This window comes from Protopterus annectens, chromosome 10.part0, assembly GCF_019279795.1.
Source record: "Protopterus annectens isolate FY-2018-M chromosome 10.part0, PAN1.0, whole genome shotgun sequence".
NCBI classification, from domain to species: domain Eukaryota; kingdom Metazoa; phylum Chordata; order Ceratodontiformes; family Protopteridae; genus Protopterus; species Protopterus annectens.
In genome coordinates this window covers 1,290,845,085-1,290,866,518 of record NC_056744.1, presented here as the reverse complement: position 1 = coordinate 1,290,866,518, position 21,434 = coordinate 1,290,845,085, and positions in this window count along the sequence as shown.

Genomic DNA, 21,434 nt, shown 5'->3' with positions numbered 1-21,434 from the left:
TTGTGGAATTACAGCTGTATTACAATACCTACATTATAGGAAGTGTTCATCAATAAAGAATGTTACATGTATACCAATCACTGCACGATGTCACCCATAATAAAGCTGTGTTGTACAAATATGTGTGTATTTTGGGCTGCTGGTCATGATATTGAGTAGTACACCTGATGTGATGTAAAAACAGGAATAATACCACAAAGTGGATGAATGTTTGCTAATAAAGAAGTGTTCTGCTAAACTGTAGATGTTGAGCTGTAGTACCAAGATATAATGCATTATGATACTTGTTCTGCACTAAGATCTGAACCTAGAATAAGAATGGCCAAGGAATATAGTGTGTGTCTCAGGAGTGTCTCGTGTTAACCATTGCATTTCAGCTATATTCATTCCTGATCATAGTTACCCTGCTGCAGGCAAATATGAAACTAATTGCTATAGACTACAAATATACCATCTGCAATTATACATGGGTCAGGTAGCCAACCCAGCACTTTGATACAGTCTGTACACATCACACATAGTTCCACCAACTAGGTGTTAATTGTCCTTACAGGCATTCTATGTATTAATGTACACTTCACCTGCATGAATCTCATGCATGTGTGTTCAAGCGTCACTGCAGTCTTATATTATACTATACCTGTATTACCAGGTCTCAGTTTGTTACCAGGTGAGCTCTAGGCACATATCAGTCAATCAATATACAGTCATGGCTCAGTAGCTCAGTTTGATAAACAGATATGATGTACATTTTGTCACACACAGACCGGGGCTAAAATCCAGAGACAAGTACCACTAAATATTTATAGAAACAGTTATGTATTGTTAACAGATGTTCTCCCCACAGAAATTACAGGTAAATAAATGGCTGTAGTAGCTATTTGAATGGGTTACTAATTTGTGTGTCCAGATATACCAGAGTGTTAACAGCTTTGCTCAGCAAGTTGATAAGATGTCAGTATATTAAAAGTCAATAAGTACAGTACAGTATTTAATACAGGTTAATAAAACAAATAAAACTGTTTAATCTTGGTATGGTTTTATGCCTGGTGAGTCTGTAAATGTCTGCTGATAGTTTAACCCCATACCTGCCAAGGATGACATGATAAGTGTAACATCTCTGTACTGTGCACAATACATGTCTTTCAAGTGTCATGCTGTCATGGACTGTGATCACTAGTGCCAAATCCCTTGGAGACAGGTTTAACATACACTTGATTTATGTCAATAGCACAGTCACACTACATCAGTCCACAGTATACCTTGGTACTCATATATGTTCCCCTGACATGTAATAGTCCCCTGTAGTTGTGTACCTGTAGGTGTTACAGCTTGGCCATTACTGTCCCATGTGGATAGCTTGAGTGGTATGTAACTGCTACAGTAGCTATAAGGCACTGTTATACATAAAGTAAAGGCAGACCTGCAGAGTATATCAGAGTACTGTTGCAAACAATATAGCCTATACTGGTAGTAGGTTCATAGGTTCATAGGTTTATACTAGGCTATCTGCCCTAAGGCATTTATAAGCCTAGCCCAAAGTTTTGTGGCTTACGCCACCCCTTATATGAAAAAATACTGTACCCATTAGTTTGTTGTGCCTCTGTCCAGCAGTGACACAGAGATGATTCCCGGGGTAAACCTATGATCTCCCATCCACAGGTCAAGATTTCTCTTGAACAGAGCCAGCGAGGTGCTCTGCCTCACATGGACCGGGATTTTATTCCACAGCATAGGGAGTCTCTGAGTGATAAATCTATCCCTCCAGCACGTCCTATTTATATCCGTGCTAAGGTTTAAGTCACTTGCTCTAGTGGTTTTGGTGGATTTGGATTTTTTGAGGTGGAGCATGTCCATTAATTCCGGGTTGGACATGGCCTTGTATGTCAGGCACATGTCACCTCTGAGCAGACGGTATGCGACTGAATAGAGCTGGAGTTTCTTCAATCTGGCAGCATATGACAGATTTTGGAGTCCCTTTATCCTTTTGGTGAGGAACTTTTGGGGTCTCTCCAATTGCTGCAGATGTCGGGTGAGATACATCCCGAATGGGGCATTGTACTCGATCATTGGTCTGATAAGTGAAGAGTACAGGGGAACAATGACCTCACTAGATCTGGATGTGGTAGTAACTGAATGTCTTTCTCTCTCCCCCACCTCTTATTTGTATCATAATTTATTATTGTTATACATTGGGTACGGCTTACTTTTAGCATATGTTTTTCTTAAAACATTACTTTGGGTTTGTGTTTTATTATTGTTATATATTACATTGGCTGCATACTAACATACCTTGTTGAATTACCTATGTTGTTGGCCTTTTGCCATAACTGTTACTGGCATGCTGTTACAATACTGACTGTTGTATCACTTATTGTTGTGTTCCATATGTTATGCAATGTTATGTTACTGGGTTAATTGGAACAATCTGGCATGCTGTTATAACTAAAGTTTAAATGTTCTGTTCATTACTAACCTATACACTTTGAAAAACGTTAACACCATAGCTCAATTGGGTAGGCCGGTTCCCACGGATCCACCTACCCTACCTCAATCAGCCATGGCACTAGGTCCAAGCACGTCTAGGACCCAACCTGGAACTGCCCCGACCGCTGGTGGTCCTGCATCACCTATAGGTGGAACCCCCTCAGAGGACAAGGCCCATCCCCCTGGGAGTGGGCACGGAGTGGGAGTTGTCACCCACCGACAGCTACCAGGCATCATGCACAGGATTGTGCAGCAAGAGTTTGATGATCAACTGCACTGGATTGAGGGCAGATTGGCCAACCTGGAGGGGCAGGTTGGCCCCAGCACCCAACCCCCAGCACAGCCACCTTTGAGGCAGTGAAGGAGCAGTGATGACCACCCGTGGGTGGGGAGCTGAATCCCACTGCTTCTCTCTGGGAGTACATGGGTCTCAGATTCCATAACAGCCTCCCCGTCCAAGGTGTTTACCCCTCTCATCTATAATATTCCACCTCTGTCTGCTGTCTTGTCTGTCTTGTCTGTTTTCAAATGCTACCTTCAAATGGAACCCAACTTACCTCCCCACACGTACCTATATCCCTTCCCCAACATTTCACTCTCTTCTTAAAAAAAAATGGGTATCTGTCCCACAAAAAAAATCACCCCATGCATAGCTCACCATTTTGCTCCACATACAGTACCCACAATCAATTATTACAGCAATTAATCAACACAGTTATGTCACCCACACCCCTTTCTCTCTGTGATGTGAGGCTCCAAATGCCAAATTGTCCACAACCTGCACAGCTGTTGCTGTAAAAGAAATGGATCACTAGGGTCTTTTATTACACCTGTCCTGCACATCCCTAACTGCCTTTCACATTGTTTTTCCCCATGCTTGCCCCCATTCACCACTTTCCTATCACCCCCTTTTTCTTTCTTTTCATTTTTTTTTTTGGAAATAGTGTGGGTTTAAGAAGAGCTAAGCAGTGTGCCACATCACGCAAACCCATGCAAACCTGCGTAAAACTGCTTTAATCACCTTCTGTTTTTTCTGACATTGTTATGTACATCAGCAAAATGATTACCACTGCCAAGTTTCAAACCAGAGACCCTGCCAACTAGGTCACTCAGCTCTGAAGAATATCAGGTGTTTCCATAAACATATCATGAGTATCAGTGATGCACATCAGCAAAAAATTCACCCCTGCAAATTCTCGACCCCAGGACCCTGTCAACTACAATACAGTGCATTAGCCCACTTGGCCACTCAGCTCTGAAGACTAACAGGTGTTTACATATATATACCCTGAGTATCAGTGACGCACATCAGCAAAATATTCACTCCTCACAAGTCTTAAATCCAGGACCCTGTCAACTACAATATAGTGCATTAGCCAGCTAGGCCATTCAGCTCTGAAAAACAGCAGGTATTTTCTTACACATATCCTGAGTGCCAGTGACACCCTGCTTCTACATATAATGGGGGAAATTACAGCATACTTGGGACTATAATGCAAACACAAAACCAGTACACAGCCAAATAAATGCTGATGGATGTACATAAGGCCTAGGATATCAGGTAGAGCTGACAACTGCATAGACTGTTGCAGAATGTCTACAGTTGTGCCACCTACTTTAGGCATGGTTGTCACAAAACCTATTCTGTATGCTGAAATACTGACAAGTCAGTACTGATTGAGATTAGAAAATCATGACAGACAGTTCAGTGTTACATATCATACCCATCCGAACACACGTTCATGCCAATCGCATGTAGCAGACTGTTTGCATGAACATATGTCTTGCAAGTACACCTGCTATAGTATTGACTCAGTAGCTCAATCTGTTACATTCCTAGCATGCTTTACATTTTGCCACCCTCAGTCCTGGCTGTCATTCCAGTCTGCTGCACGTCAAGTACATGCTTGTCAGTATGACAAATAACTGAGTGAGACATGCAATTTTTAGCAGGACCAGATGCTGCTACTACAGTCATTGCTAGCATGCTATACATTTTGCCTCACACAGTCCTGGCATCCATCCCATTCTGTTGCATGTCAGGTACATGCTTGTCAAAACAACAAATACATGACTGAGCCTTATAATTTTAAGCAGAACCGGTTGCTGCTACTGCAGTCACTGCCACCCATATTAGCATGGCAAAGGCCTATAGGTTGGAGCACACTTCAGAAATAAGTATAGGCATCCTGAATGTCACCTACCACTCTTTGGGTGGCACTATTACATAACATATGTACCTGAGGCACATGCCTCACCTGGACTGTTATGGCTGTACTGTCACAACAGGGGGCTGACACTGCTCCCTCATGGACATATACAGCTTGCTGTCCCCCATTGTGTTCACAATACCCAGTATGACTCTTGGTCAAAATGTAGCAGCTGCCACCTGTAACATGCAGCAGTATATTCAGGTGCCTGCTACAGACCAACCATCCCTCCCAAACCCCTAGATCAGGGGATACACACAACACCCATACAGAAAAGGGTGGAGGGAATGGTCTAGTGACAGGGACATGTGTCACAGTCTTCCCCTACAAACAGACACATCTGATAGACCAGTGGCTACTACAGCAGCATGCATATTCCGATGCAAATGATGTATGACACTCACATCTATCTGTCTGTCCCCTTACTGACATCAACCCACATTGTTACAACAGTAATCTGCCACATAATCAGAAAGTCTGCTCACAATGGTCAAACATAGCATGCCAAACTGTGGAAATGCATAAATCTGGACAGTGGACAGTATTTTTACCTACCCTCTGTGATGCTGTAGTCCTCACACCTCAATAATGTACATCTTACAGGCCAGGAAAAGGACCAAGGTCTACATGAAGGCCTTAAATATAGCACTATGGTGCCATGTCATTGGTTAATAAAAATGTAACCCAGCTGTTCTGGATGCAATTAGCAAGTATGAGCCTCAGATTGGAGCACATGGCAATCACCTGTTCATGAGCATTACCTACAAAAGGCAAGTTGCTGCCTATGGTAAACAGGTCTGTAACTTTCTTTATGAAGACAGACTGCAAGAACATAACCATTATACTGCAGGATTTCTGTATATGAAGATGAACAGCACTACACCAGGTATATAATAGATGTACTCATGTAATGGGATGCAGATGGGAGTATGCAATTATGGGAAATAGGCATTACAAAAGTAGGTCTGTAGTACATATCTTGGAATGACGTTGCTGTTAGCTGTCTGCCACTTACAGCCTTCTCTTTTGGCTCTCTCTGCTGTGACACAGATCACAGCTCTAGCCCTCTGAGTCCCACCTACAATGGTAAGCTCATGTACAAATGCTACTGGATTGTGTTTTGGACAATAGTGACAGTAACTACTGGTGTTCACAGCTGGCATATCACATGATGTACTGTCAGTCAGCTCCTCTCAGCCTCTGAAGATCAGACAGGCATACTTCAAACATTGTGCAGGTGTCCCTAACGGTTCCTGATGTACTCTGGCTAATCCACACATGTACCATATTGTTTGAGAGCTATGCCTAGCAAACCTATTGACCCCCTACAGCAGAATAGCAGGTTATAGACATTAGTATTGGGAGGACACAGGCCCAACCTCAGCGACTAAGTGTACATATCGAGCATACAGTGTAAGGGAATGAATACAGTACCAGATATTACTGTACCATAACTATTTTCTGAGGGGTCTGGCATGTGACAGCCAGATTACCCACAGTCTGGAAACAAACATTACATATTGTCCAACTGTTTTCCAGACATCCACATTTGCCTGGCAGAGGGTCCAAATATATCAGGTATATGTATACATTCTGCAAACATCTGTGTACTGTGGATGTCGGACACCTACAGGGAGGATATCCCACAGCATGTTTGCAGTGCTGCCATTGGGTCACACACACATGCTGCTGGATTGTCCTCATACACTTGTAGTAATGCTCACCTATTTGTCGCATGATGGCTGTATGACATGGTACTGGGATGTTGCCCATAGGGAACACACCACAGTAGATGGCAGTGATGGGTGTGGAGACATGACAACACAGTCCATCACAGCACACAGGGTCATAACTGGTATGCCTAGGATCATAGGAGGTTAGTAGGCTATTAACCCTGAGGCCCTCATAAGCCTAACCCAAAGTTTAGGACATGTTTATGCAAGTCAGCACCCAATGCCCCAGTCTAACAGGGACACAGGTGATATCCCAAGGGTGTATGACCTGTTTACCATCCAGTTATCCAGGTGTCACTTAAAAAGGGGTAAAGGGGTACTCTGCTTGATGTGGACAGGGTGGCCCTTCCACAGCTGATTGAGTGTGTGGGACACACATCTGACCTGCCAAAAGTCCTGCTGATATCACAGATCAGGTTGAGGGCATGCATGCAAGTTACTCGACAGGAATTTGAGTTGATGATGCGCAGCAGTCCCATCAAGGTGGAGTCTGTGATCACCTTGTATGCCACACAGGGATCACCTCAGAGTAGTCTGTATGAAGCTGGGTATAGGGATGGCCTTGTAGCCTATGTATGGTAGATGTTTGAGGCCCTGGTATTCCCTCGTGAGGAACCACTGTGGTCTCTCCACCTGCTGCATGTGCTTTGCAAGGTACATGAGGAAAGGAGCATTATACTCAATAATGGGCCTTATTAGGGAGGAATACAGGGATGTTATGACTTCCATGCACTTAGATGAGATACCCTTACATATGAGCTGGGCCATGTAGAAGGCTTTCCTTTCAAAGGAAGCAACATGATGGTCAAATGTCATGGTGCCATCAGCCTGTGTGCCCAAATCCCTCACAACTGATTGCATGCTTAGGACGTTGTTAGTAATGTGATAATTTGTGAGGATTTCACTCTCCCCAAAGGGGATGTAGCTCCGTTGTGTGGTTTGTAGCCTTAGACCATTTGTCTGGCACCACTCATGTGTCTGCATGAGACCCTCTTGGTGGATGTCCACAACACTAGTGGATTTGGTGACAGCACCCAGCATCTAGTCTTCTGCAAATGTGGTCAGCCATAGCCCACTTGTTGTGTCCTGCACCTCAGAAGAATAAATCACACATAACAGAAGCCCCAAGACAGAACACTGGATTATGTCACTAGGTATGGGTCTACCACTTGAGGTGGCTTCCCCTACATTAAGTAGGTGGGTGCTGTCAGTGTGCTACCCATCTGGTAACATATGGATTGATACCTAGTTAAGAGCGTATATCTATTATGGCCAAGTGGGGAATACTGTGAAAGTCTTTGGCCAGGTCAAGGTAGGCAATGTGCACTCTCTCTCCCTCATCCATGGCTTTGGGGACTGTGTCAAAGAAGTCAACCAAATGTAACAGACATGATCCCCCCTTGACAAAGCCAAACTGTGTGTGATCGAGTGTGTGGAGGTCACCAATGTCCTTGTTAATGAGGTTCATGATAATCTGTTCCATGGCCTAGCAGATCAGGCTAGTTAGGCTGATGGGTCTATAATGTGTCAGATCGGTGGATGCTTCACCTTTGTGTAAAGGGATGACAGTGGCTGTAATCCACTCAGCTGGGACAAAGGCAGTATTAAGGCTTTGGTTGAATACAGTGCCTAATGATGCTGCAGGTTCATGCATGAGTCCATGTAGGATGCATCCTGTGAAGTCATTTGGTCCCAAGGAGGCTGTATTCCATGAATCTGAGATGCCAGTGATGACCTATTTCCTAGATATAAGGAGAAGGGGGCAGGTACTGGGGATGTCCTGATGTACTGACAGGGGAATAGAGGGTGAAGCTTTCACTGACTGTCAGGCAGAAATTTTGGTATAGCTACAGCACTTGTATATCTGGTGTGCCTGACCACCATGTCTGAGCAGGTCTGGGTGCTTCCTTTTTGGTTGCAGACATATGTGAAGAAGGAGATATGACTGTCTGAAGTGGATGTCACCAATGTGGGCTCAGAGTTTGCTTTGCAGGATTTCAGTAGTGATCTTATTTGCTTGGACAGGCTAAGGATTCACTGCTTCACATTGGGCACCTGCGACTTCTTGGTCTTGGAAAGCAGTATTTCACTCCAGTTACAGAGTGTATTTATTGCAGATGTCCACCACACAGGTTTACTTATCCTTGCAGAGGATGATGTAGTCCTGTCGGGTATACCTGACTCCATGCATCTACACAAATGCACATATAGTGCTTTGGTGTATTTGTGGATATTGGTGCCAGTTCCTATAGAGGGGGAGGGGGCTGTGAAGATGTTTATGCCATCATTAAGGAGGCTGTAATCAACTTTGGAGATGTTTGTATGTCTGACCCTAGCTAGATGGATATTTTGGGAGATGGTGACTGCAAACATGACCACTTTATGGTTGGTTTTACCATGGAGGATGATAGTGTAGGGATGCTGCAGTGGTTACCCATGTTGTCTATTATCAACTCCCAGAGATCTTCACCTCATGTGTGGGTAGCAACTAGCAGTTCCAAGGTATTTGCATTGCCAAATTCCATGAAACTCTGGACATTTGTGTGCTGGCATGAGTTGTTGTTCTAATCTAGGTTTGGTTACTTAGTCACTCAAGATCAGAGTACAGAGCTGAATCCTGATAGAGTTGAACAGGTCCATATAGGCACAATGGGCTTCCTCGTAACATGTGGGGGCTGGTAGCTAGATATGATTTGCATAGGGGTCTTGACAATGGTTAACTGCAGCTGAAGTGTCTCCTGTGCATCTTACTGTTTGACTAGCCTGGAAGCGTGTATTTTTCATATATAGTGAAACCCCACACCCCTTGGCTTTACTGTCCACACCTTGGGGTCTGACTGCATGATAGGATGGGTGACCATGTAAGGCTGTGGTGCTCTCTGCTACTTTGAGCCATGTGTCTGTCACTGCACAGATGTCATCATTCTCCAGGGTTAACACTGCTTGCAATGGGTACAGATTCATGTTCAGACTCCTAGCATTTAGCAGCATGGCCTTCAATTTGTGATTTGTTAACAGTTTCATTTTAGTGTTAACATCACCACTTTTCCTAATAAAGACACTATGGTGGTGAGAAGAACCATGGCCAGAAGCCTGAAGGCCAGGTGAGACAGATGGAGGCCATCTCTGGCAAAGCATCATGGTCTGTTGATCATATCATCTCAGGCTGTCAGGTACTGGATCACCATGGAATGGCACCTGAAACCAAGTCAATTGTTAAGTTCAATCATTTCCTGATTGCATTGTGGCATCATACTGGGTGACAGCAGACTGCTGCTCAAGGTTAGTGACATACCTGCCTGGGACATATACTCATTGAGCTCAATCATGTGATACATCATATAGTCCAGGGAGGTATGTCTCAGGTCAGGCACGCCAACATGGATGATGACAGACTCATAACAGTAACTGTTGTTGAGTGACAGCAGTGCATATGTGATATGACAGATTCTGGCACCAGACATACAAGTAACATGACCTTCTACATATACAGTCTGGTGAGATGCTCATCTGTGTGTCTCAATGGAGTCTGCTATCGATAATATGTTTGATATATGATAACACCTTAGTGGCTGTGGGACACAGGTGTGTGGCTATGTGTATATGTGGTGTGCAGAGCTCTGGATTATGCATGTGTTTTTACCTCGGAGGCCTCCTTTGTTTAGGGATGTTTATGTTGAGGTCCCCTGCATATGTGGGTGTGTGTTGTATAGGTGTGAGTGGTGTGTGAGGTGTACTGATTGTGTTGACAGCCTTTTTAGTGCCAGATACGCAGGCTTGAGGGAGAGCGAGCATGGACTGTAAGTTCCTAATGTCATTGCATCTCTCACAATTTGTGTTCCTTGGCGGCATTTGTAGATGGTTGTCTGTGTACATGAGGCAGTTGCTACACTGTGACAGGAAGCCCATATCAACCAGACTAGCAGGGGAAACTGTAGGATATTGTCCAGCCATATTTCTCAGAATCTGAGGGAGGAAGGCCAGGGAGACCAAAGGGGTGGCCCTACAGCCTAGGTGCTTAAAAGAAATGTAGGAGGCTTACACTACTGAATAAAATGTAGACAGGCTATAAACAAGCAGTAATAGGTGCAACAGAAATGATGCAGTTGAACACCTTAGAGAACATGCAGCAAGTAGCAAAAACAGTAGGATGAGGAGGGAAATGTATGATGTATTGCCACTATGTTGCTAATAGCCACATACATATTGTGGTGAGAGATGGCGGGGTATGATGTGGGAGTTAGCGGAGGATAGTGCTGACAAATGTGGAGGTGCAGGGTCTGTACACAATGGAGAGCAATGTATGTGATCCTGTGATGTGTTCCCCTCTTCTTGTATTTCAGGAGTGATGCACAGATGGAGGAACCCACCTATTTCTGCAGCCAAGAATTAAGTCATAGTTGACGGTCACAGACTGCATCATGCCATCCTGATGTCAAATAGTCACCATATGCAGGAGCTGCACTGTGGGCAGACCTTGCTGCATCAGTTAATCATGTCAGGCTACAGAATCAAAGCTATGAGTAGGTCTAACACCAGGACACCAATATGATAAATGCTGCATGGAAAAGGGCTGCAGCTGTGGCCAGGGACTGTGCTGGCACCGGTGGAGGGCTTGCAACACAACAGCCACTTTTGTCCACCGAGGAGTTCCTTGCAAATCTGGGTTCAGCCACCAGCTCACAAGCATCCATCACCCCATATGTCATGGAAGTGGGTGGCACAGCTTCCACAGCAAAGGAGCATCCAGGTAAGTCTCCTGTGGTCATCACTTTAATACTGTAGCAGTCATAGTAGCAGCCTCTGCATACCTGTACATGGATGTCAGGTCAATCTGCATTTGCAGGGGGGGGGGTTGTAATGAACACGTGTGCTGCACACATTCTCAGACTGTCAGCAATGTGGGCAATATCACAGTTTGTACTGTTGTACTGTACTTGTTGATATATGCACATATTATCCTGTACCAGTAACACATCTGTGTTTGCTGACAATACCTCTCCCCGCAATTCCATAGGTACATTTGGTGTGGTAGGAGTCCAACATCCTGTAGCCAGTGAGAGTGAAACTGTTTTGTTATGGCTCATCTATACTGTAGGAATGTTAAGGGCTTCCAGTTTGCTGTAGACACAACTGTTCAGCTTAGCCATAGTACAATACTTGTATGTTCAATTGTGGAGGGGTTCACTGCAGTGCATTGATTTGGTAATCACAGTAACATATTTGCAGGAGCTGTAACATATTTGCACATATTTTTGTGAAGGTGCATGCAGTCTACTATACAGGGGGTAATAGTATAGTGGAGATGGGTGCATGTTTTTTAGGTGAAGGTCCATCACATACACTAACATGTCACTTATCCCACAGGTGTATAGTACTGGCAACATTAACCAGACATAACTGCAGTGCATGTTGTTAAGGGCCTGTCTTGTCTGTGTCTGTTGTGGTCTGCTTGTGTGTTGTGCATGGGATCAGTAATAAGGTGTGGTATGTATAATGCAGTTGTGGCACCTCACCTGTATGTTTGTGTGTGTGGATCAGCAGACATAATAACGCATGTATTAATGTAGTCATGTTGTCTTCCTCCACACAGTTGACCATGGGGGTTGGAGTCTGTCCTCCTCACAACCTGATGTCAGTGTCTCATTAGACTCTGATGATGATGGTGGCCATAGTGAGGCAAAGGTGTGGTTGTTGGGGGCTGAATCTGTTCCCACTTCTTCCCCCAATGTCCGTTCACCCAGTCAGTATGTGCACACACACCCGGTCCCCTGCACCCACAGATGTTGGGCAGTCAGAGGGTGGTGACATCAAACAGGACAGTGTGGCAACTATGGCATCTGTGACTATAGACACTAGCCAGAGAGCTGGCAAGGTCCCACAAGGCAGATTGACAGGGGTGCTTGAAGGAGGACTGCTACCCATCCACCACCTGCTGCAGGTGTCACATCAAGAGTCACTCAACACATGTTTCAGTCCATCATGGAGACACAGGCACATGCTGAACGCAACACCAGATGGATGCTCACGATCAAGGATACATCATTCTCTGGCATCCATGACTTCATCCACAACATTGGTGACATCTTGCATCATTTCACCAATGTAGTGGACAGACAGTGTGGTGAGACATTGTTAGTCCTTAACCACACATTGTGCTGGAACATGTAGTGGGAGTAGGGGGAAGGGCATGTGGCCGTAGGTCAGCAGCTCCATCAGCTAAGAGTCCACGTAGCCATGCATAGCAGTACCACCAGCACTACAGAAAGGAGATTTCTGTCTTCACCACAACATGGCAGGCCATGGGCATGTGGTCATGGGTGGTCCCATGAGGCAGACAATCCCAGCAGACACCAGTCACCATCAGCAAGGTGACTCTATAGTCAGACACACTGATATCCCACTCACCAGGCTAAACAAGGAGAAGGTTACTGTCAGCTGCCTGTCGGGTGCCAGGATCCGCCACATAACCCATGCACTCAGGTCACTCCTCAACAAGTACAAATATGACGCTGTCATTGTCCATCTTGGTGTGAATGACCTGAGACATACCTTCCTGGACTACATGAAAATAGACATGGAAGAGCTATTTGATCTTGTAGCCCAGGCAGGTATGACCCTAGCCCTGAGAAGCATCCTGCCATTGCCCAGAATGATACCGCAGTACAATGACAAAATTGTTGGCTTTAACAATTGGCTAAGCTTCTGGTGTCATTCTAAGGGGATCCAGTATCTGTCTGCCTGGGACGACATGGTCAACAGCCCATGATGCTTTGCCAGAGATGGCCTGCACCTGTAATCCCTGGGATTCCAGATACTGGCTAAGGCTCTTGCCACCCCTATAGTGCCTTTTTTAGGTAAGGTTCAAATGACAAATTCACCATCGTAATAGGAACAGAAAAGCAAAAACTGAGGGTAATGCTACTCAATGCTTGAAGTCTAAATCTCAAAATGCACTCCCTCGAGGCACTCCTTAAAATTGAGAACATTGATATCTGTGCAGTGGCTGAGACCTGGTTCAAGACTCCAGATTGCACCCCTGCATTACCAGGCTATAAATCATACCACAGTTTTCGGCCATCTAACCTGGACTGGAGCACCAAAGGCGGAGGTGTGTCCATATTCATTAAGGATATCCACACCTCCAGGCTAGTTGCTCAGCATAATGCATCCAAGGTTATCCAAGTGCAAGTAACTCTGGGCAAAACTGCAATCCAAATTGTAGCTTGCTACAGATCCCCTACCATGCCCCAGGATTCCCCCTCCTCTTTTCTTGATGTACTGGAAAATATTAGGGTTCAACCAAGCACCCTAATGGGTGATTTCAACTACCCCAACATTAACTGGGAAAACTACTCATGTGCCAACTCCTTTGCTCAACGCTTTATGGAATTCATAAATTCCAATGCCCTCGATCAACTTATCCACACCCCCACCAGGGGCAACAATATCCTAGAACTAGTCATTACCAACATGAGTTCCACACTTGAAGTCAACTCCTCGTTGGTCAGATCTGACCATAAGCTAATCACCCTAGATATTCACATCCCACCTCCACCCCCCATTAAAGAAACACCAGTAAAATATTTCTCCAAAGCCAACTTCATGCTTCTTAAGATAGAAGTGGTGAACTTCATGACACCCATGCAGATGGGCAATACAGTTACAACTGCTGAATCCTATACAAATGCACTGTATAAGCACTTACATGAGTGCATGGATCGTGCTATCCCAAACAAAACCAATATGCTATCCTCCAAAAAAGGAAGTCAATCTGGTGGTCCCCTGCCATAAACAAACTCTACAACAGAAGGAAGAAACTGTTGCAAAAGAGATAAAATCCCATAAGTGGAGGAGCTCACTGGTCAGCCTCAGTAAGAAGCTAAGATCCCTTATAAGATCCGACAAAGCTAGCTACGAAAACAAAATCACCACTGCCTCTAGGGACAACCACAAAGCATTCTATAGCTATGTCAAGAATCTCAATGGCAACACCCATATCTGACCTGAGTTACAGCACAATGGCATGGAAATTACAGAACCAACTAATATTGCCAACATCCTGGCAGATAGGTTCACTACTAACTTTACCCACCTCTCACCCCCTAAAAGGCCCATATATGTATACAGGAAGAATGCAGAATCCCTGTAATCACAACTATGCAGGTAAAAGCTGCTCTCTCTAAAGCCAAAAACACAGCATCCATGGGACTGGACAACATCTCAGGCTGCGTTTTACATGAAATTCAGAATGAACTGGCTCCCCACCTAAGCACCATGTTCAATCATAGCATCACATCAGGCTTTGTGCCCATTGAATGGCACACAGCAACAGTTATCCAACTTCACAAAGGGGGAGCCACCACTGATCCCGGGAACTATCGCCCTATTAGCCTGACGAGCCTGGTCTGTATCATCATGGAACTCATAAACAAAGAAATTGGTAATCTCCAAACTCTGGACCCCACCCAGTTCTGGTTTGTGAAAGGCAGATCATGCCTCCTGAACCTGATCAACTTCTTTGAGGCAGTCACCAAAGCCATAGATGAGAGTAAGGTGGTTCACACAGCCTATCTTGACCTCGCCAAAGCTTTCTACACTATCCCCCATTCTGGAATTATAGCTAAACTCACTAAACTAGGTATAAATCCCTACATCACAAGATGAGTTGCCAACTGGCTCGCTGACAGAACCCACACTGTAAAAGTTGCAGACTCCAAATCTGACTTCAAACCAGTGACAAGTGGAGTACCACAGGGTTCAGCTTTGGGACCTCTCCTGTTTGGTATCTACGTCTTTGAAGTACAGGCTAATACAGAAGACCTTTGGCTAATTAAGTTTGCAGATGACTGCAAACTAGGAGCCATAGTCAAGTCCCCAAATGATATGGACATCCTACAGAAGGGCCTCACTGAGATAGATGCCTGGTGTCAGAGCCATGGCCTCAAGCTCAATGCCAAAAAGTGCAATGTCATCCCCTTTGGCAAAAACTCTGTAACCATGAACTACCACATAGGTGGCAGTCTACTTAATGCCGAATGTGTGATAAGAGACCTTGGGACACAGGTGGACAGTAGTCTCTTCTTTGACAATCACATCACCACAGTAGTCAGGAAACCCTTCTACGTGGCACACCTCCTCACAAAAGGGTTCTCATCCAGGAAAAAAGAGGTCATTGTTCCCTTCTACTCGACACTCATTAGACCCATTATAGAGTACAACACCCCATTTGCAAATGTACCTCACAAGACATCTGCAGCAGCTGGAAAGGCCACAGAAGTACCTCACAAAGAGGATTACTGGTCTCAAACAGATGCCCTACACTGGCCATCTCAAAAAACTCCAGCTTTACTCCATAGCATATCACCTACTCTGAGGTAATCTCTGCCTAACATATAAAGCTATATCAAACCCAGAGCTGTTGGACATGCTACACATAAAGAAATCCCAATCTCTCCAAGCGACATGCTCTATGGACCTAAACCTTGTCACCACAATAAACAGGACATGCTGGAGGGATAGTTTCCTGTCCCAGAGACTTCCCATACTCTGAAACAAGCTACCCGTCTATGTCAAGCAAAGTTCCTCATTAGCACTCTTCAAGAAAAATCTTGATGAGTGGATGGGAAATAGGAAATACACCCTGGGGATTACTTCTGTGGCTCTGCTAGACTGGGGCACAGGAAAACAACTTTCTTGGGTGGGGTAAGCCATGGAACCTTGTTGGCTAGGCTTACTTAGGCCCTTGGGCCAATAGCCTAGTACCTACTTATGAACCTAAGTAGTAATACATCTGACCCTGGGCATGTTCGTGGCTGGAGATGGTGAACTGTACATTCTGCCATGTACAGTCCACAGCTGTCCAACAGACTGTCGTGTAAGGCTAGCACATGCTTTGACTGTGTATGTGCACACACTCATACATCAGTGTCACATGCAGGTCACCAACAGATACAGCTCCTCTCCATGGCCCAGATGACCAGCATCCCTCCACACACACACATACATACACACACACACACACACACACACACACACACACACACACACACACACACACACACACACACACACACACACACACACACACACACACACAATGTCAAATGTGTGGCACAGCCTGTGCCTCATCCCTATTATCCATACCATTGATGCAGGGGCATGCAAATATGTATCTGATGCACAGGATGACTATAGTACATTTAATGGAAGTTTGTAGTGCAGTAGTGTTATGCCTTGTAAGGTGCTGTCTGCTGGTGTGTGTCATGAGTACACATCAAAGTGTATGTACCTTTGTTCCATGATGCTGGATTGATGGTAGTATTGCTGACTTACTGTTGTCTCCCACACCTTTTTCTGTTTCTGTTGCAGAGGTCTGTATGTCTACACCGTGGAGAGCTGGTACCAGTAGAGCAGCTCAGGATGGCATGGTTGCAACACAGAAATGTGACTTAGCCAAGGTACAGTTGTATATGTGCATATTTACCTAAGTGCGTATGTGTACAACAGTGTGCCAGGGACAATGGGTACAGATAGCATAATCTTGCATGCATACCCAGTGACACAATATGCTACTCATGATATATGTCACCCGGGAGGTCAGTAGGTTCATAGGATCATAGGAGGTTACTAGAATAATGGCCCTGGGCACTTACAAGGCTAGCCATTATTTTATCCCCAGAAAGAAACCTCAGTCAACACCTGTTGCCCCTGTCAGTGAGGGACAAAGGTGGAACCCCTGGGACAGAATTGTGGTTTCCCATCTACTCATCACAGTTGTGCTTGAAGAGGGTCAGCATGGTACTCTGATGTGTATGGGAAGTGTATTCCTGAGACAGGACAGCCTCTGGGAGACAAACCTGTCTCAACAGCAGGTTCTGTTGATGTCACATAACAGATTCAGACCTGTTATGCAGGTAATGCACGAGAGGTTAGTCTTACAGATATGGGCCAGCTGTAGTAGGGCAGGTTTCAAAATTGCCTTAAAGGCATGAAACAGCCCACCTCTGAGCAACTTGTTTGATACCAAGTGGAGCAATAGTGATTTGAGCCTGTCTGCATGGGACAGGTTTTGGAAGCTATGCATTAGCTTTGTCAGGTGTTTCCATGGCCTTTCCACTTGGTGCAGAGTCTGGATAGGTACATACCAAATGGGACATTGTAGTAAAATATTGTTGTATGGAGTGAGGACTATAGAAAAGTAATGATCACCTTTTTTCGGGATGCAATCTCTTTACCTATGAGATGAACCATGTACAAGGCTTTACTGACCACTGCTGCTACATGATGATTGAATGGGAAATTATCAACCCGAGTACCTAGGCCTCTCAACATAGGTTGTGTGTTTAGGGGGTTACCGTTGATGTGGTAAACAGTGGGGCTGTGTCTTTGCCAAATGGTATGATGATACAGGTTTTTGCATTTAGCTTGAGGCCAGGACCTTGGCACCAGTCTGTAGTTGATGTAAGACCCTCTTGCAGTATGTTAACATCATTTGGGGAGTCCCTGACAGCATCCAACTTAGTCGTCCACAGTCTTGGTCAGTACCTACAAATGTAGGTGGTGGTGGTGAGTAGCATTCATGCCTACATGCAAGTGGGTTATTTGGGGGCAGCAACTTCTCACAGGGCCTCAAAATGCATACATATTGCACACACAAAGTCATGACAGTGTAGGTTTGCCACCTTATCAAATACCCAATGTGGGACACGTTTTGTAGTAACGTGAGAGTTGGCAGGAGAAACCATACCCATGGTGAGTGCAATGGACACAACCTCACTTTTTTGTCAATATAACAGCTTAGTTTTGTAGCATTTGCCTAGATTATGCTATTTCTCATAACATTTAGGTGTTTGTGCTGTAAAAGGACTGTTTTATGCAACTATTAGAATAATGTAGGAAATGTTTGTTGTCCTACACTCTCAGGACATTTATATTGTTTTAGTTTTTATAAGACACACCTGTCCAAACATGGACTGCAACTTGCACAGCGGGACAGGTGGTAACTGTAACACAGTCACACTGCTGTAACACACACACACACACACACACACACACACACGCACACACACATTCACCATAGAGCTTATGTGTTTTTAGATTGTTTGCCACTACTGTTCAGGTGGATGACATCTGCAGGCACTGTAAAGTAAGCCAATGTGGGAGTTAACAGATAGGCACGGGGCTTAAAATGTATTAGCATTGCACACACATATGCAAGACAAACACATTGCTGCAAGGGGATATACCTACACACGCACTCAAAGTTACCGTTGTTGGGATTAGAACCCCATACCTATCTAGGTGTATAAACTACAGCATTATGTACTTATTGCATGCACTACTGAGCATACGTGTTTGTAGAGTGTCTCAATGTGTTTCTAAGGTGGATGACATCAGCAGGTCCTATAAATTAAGCCAATTTGGGGGTTAACAGTTAGGCACTGGCCTTAAATGTATTAGCATTGCACACATACAGGCAAAATATACACACTGCTACATGGGGATATACATACACAGACTCACAGAGCTGCCATTGGGGGATTAGAACCCTCCCTAACTAGTTGTATATAATATAATGCTACATATATATCGCATGTGCCACTGAGTTTATGTACTTCTAAGATGGATGACATCAGCAGGTCCTGTAAAGTAAGCCAACATGGGGGTTAACAGGTAGGCACAGGTCTGAAAATGTATTAGCATTGCACATACATAGGCAAAACAGACACACTGCTGCAAGGGGATATATTTACGCATGCATATACTCACAGAGTTGCCATTTCTGGGATTATATCCCCTTCCTATCTAGTTGTATATAGTATACTGCTACGTACATATTGCATGCACCACAGAGCTTATGAGCTTTGAGAGTATCTGCCACTGCTGTTGGGGTGGATGACATAAGCAGCAGTTAACAGGGAGGCCACTGTTGTGGCAGACACTAGTCACAGGGCCATAAAAAGATTGACCATTGCACAGACATAGGCCTTTTGGGTGTGTGTATGCTGCTGTATGTGGAATGGCTACACACAAGGTTGATGATGTGAGGTTATAACCCATACCTAATGAGTAATACATACTACAGCCCACAGTACTAGTTGTACACATCACTGGTAACAATTGGTGTGCAAGTGGCTACAGCACTACATCACTCTATACCTTTCTGTCTGTCTGTCTGTCTGTCTCTCTCTCTCTCTCTCTCAATCTCTCTCTCTCTCTCTCTCTCTCTTCCCCTCTGTCTGGCTCTCTACATATAATATATATGGTGCTGCGGTAGCGGTAGCGGTGTCGCCTCACAGTAAGACGCTGTCCGGTTCGATTCTCAGCTAGACCGTCTTCTGTGTGGAGACATGTGTGAATGGGCGTAGCTTCTTTGAAGGTTGTGCATCAGGGCTGGCAACTCAGCACGTAAAAATCTATCTGCCAATCATTAGCAGACCGGAGTTCCACTGTGGAGACCCAAAACCGGGAAAAGCCAAAAGACACAACAACAGCAAATATATATATATATATATATATATATATATATATATATATATATATATATATATATAAAACTTTACAGCTACATATATATCGTATATGTGCCACATACTGATAGATAAGGGTAATAATTTCTGACGGGGATAGGGAGAGACAGTTAGGTATACATAGCTGTCTGCATGCACAGAAATATATTGACATCTCAGTTCTATAGGCAGATGAGGCTTCAGACATGGGCTGAAATTAGCTAAGTGTAGGAGCATGCCCAGTGTGACCATCAGTACTTAAAGGGGACTCCAGTCCAGACCTATGTGTACTCCAGTCCAGGATTTAGTGTGCTACAGCTAGTTGGCTGTTGCATCTGATTACACAGTCCAGCACCTCCCTGATAGCATGTGCAATAGATTTCCCAGCTGTATGTTGGCTGGAATATCTGACATATACCTGGGGCATGTATAGATTATATTAGACTGAACAGGGTTTTTCATCTTATGTCTGGTGCGTTTTACATGACAATGTGATTTCCTGGTACATCAGTGGCAGATCATTATAGATTGATGTGAAGAACTGCTGACAGACATTTGAGTTACTGACTCCATGCACAACAGGGAACCCAAGCTACTGCACAGCCTGTTCTACTTTGCACTTTCTACATTTGTCTGGCCAGTAGTTCATCCTTTTTATCCGTGGGCCTTTGTCCTGCTCCTGTTCCTGACTTTGTCCACAGTTGCAGCTCTATGTAGTTGTATGTATGCTGTGACTGGGGTACAAGATGTAACACCACACACAGGGTTACAGACTTCACACCTCTAACTGTACCTGTTTTGCAGGATGTCCAGCATTGCACCCCATATGTCTGCTCTGTTTCTCAGACAGTTTGTGCTATATTGGTATTATGATGCTACATGGTGCCCATACCTCTCAATCTGTTAGAGCAAGACATCTCGACAAAGCCATACATAAAAGTGGTACACAGGCCCAGTAAGAGTGACAATTGTTTAATATTGCTCTTACAAATGTAGACAGTTGGTCGAATAACAGGTTTTGTATTAGCATGAATTTTCTGAAGGATATGAAGTCTGCATCTCAAATGTCTGTCATTATTTTCTAACATCAGCCTTTATTGATTGGCCACTAGTTTGCCAGAAAACTGCAATATTATGAAAAATGGACCAGGCATATGAGGCAGAACTCTAGTCATTTTGTGAAAGCCTGTACATTTGAGAGGTATGCTGGTGCCCACTGACTTGTTGTAAGTACTGACGGGTCTATATTAGAACACCGAACTTTCAAAATTTCGAGTGTTCTAATATCGAACCCTATGATTCGAAAATTTAAAACATCGAACATACAGAACAGCAAATTTTTTCCTACATACACACAACACAAGCACACCAAACAAACAGCAATCCACACACATACACCAAAACTCTTACACCTAACCCTACACTAAACTATACATACACCACTAACTATCCACTTACATTAACCCAAACCCTAACCCTAAGGTCCGTCACTA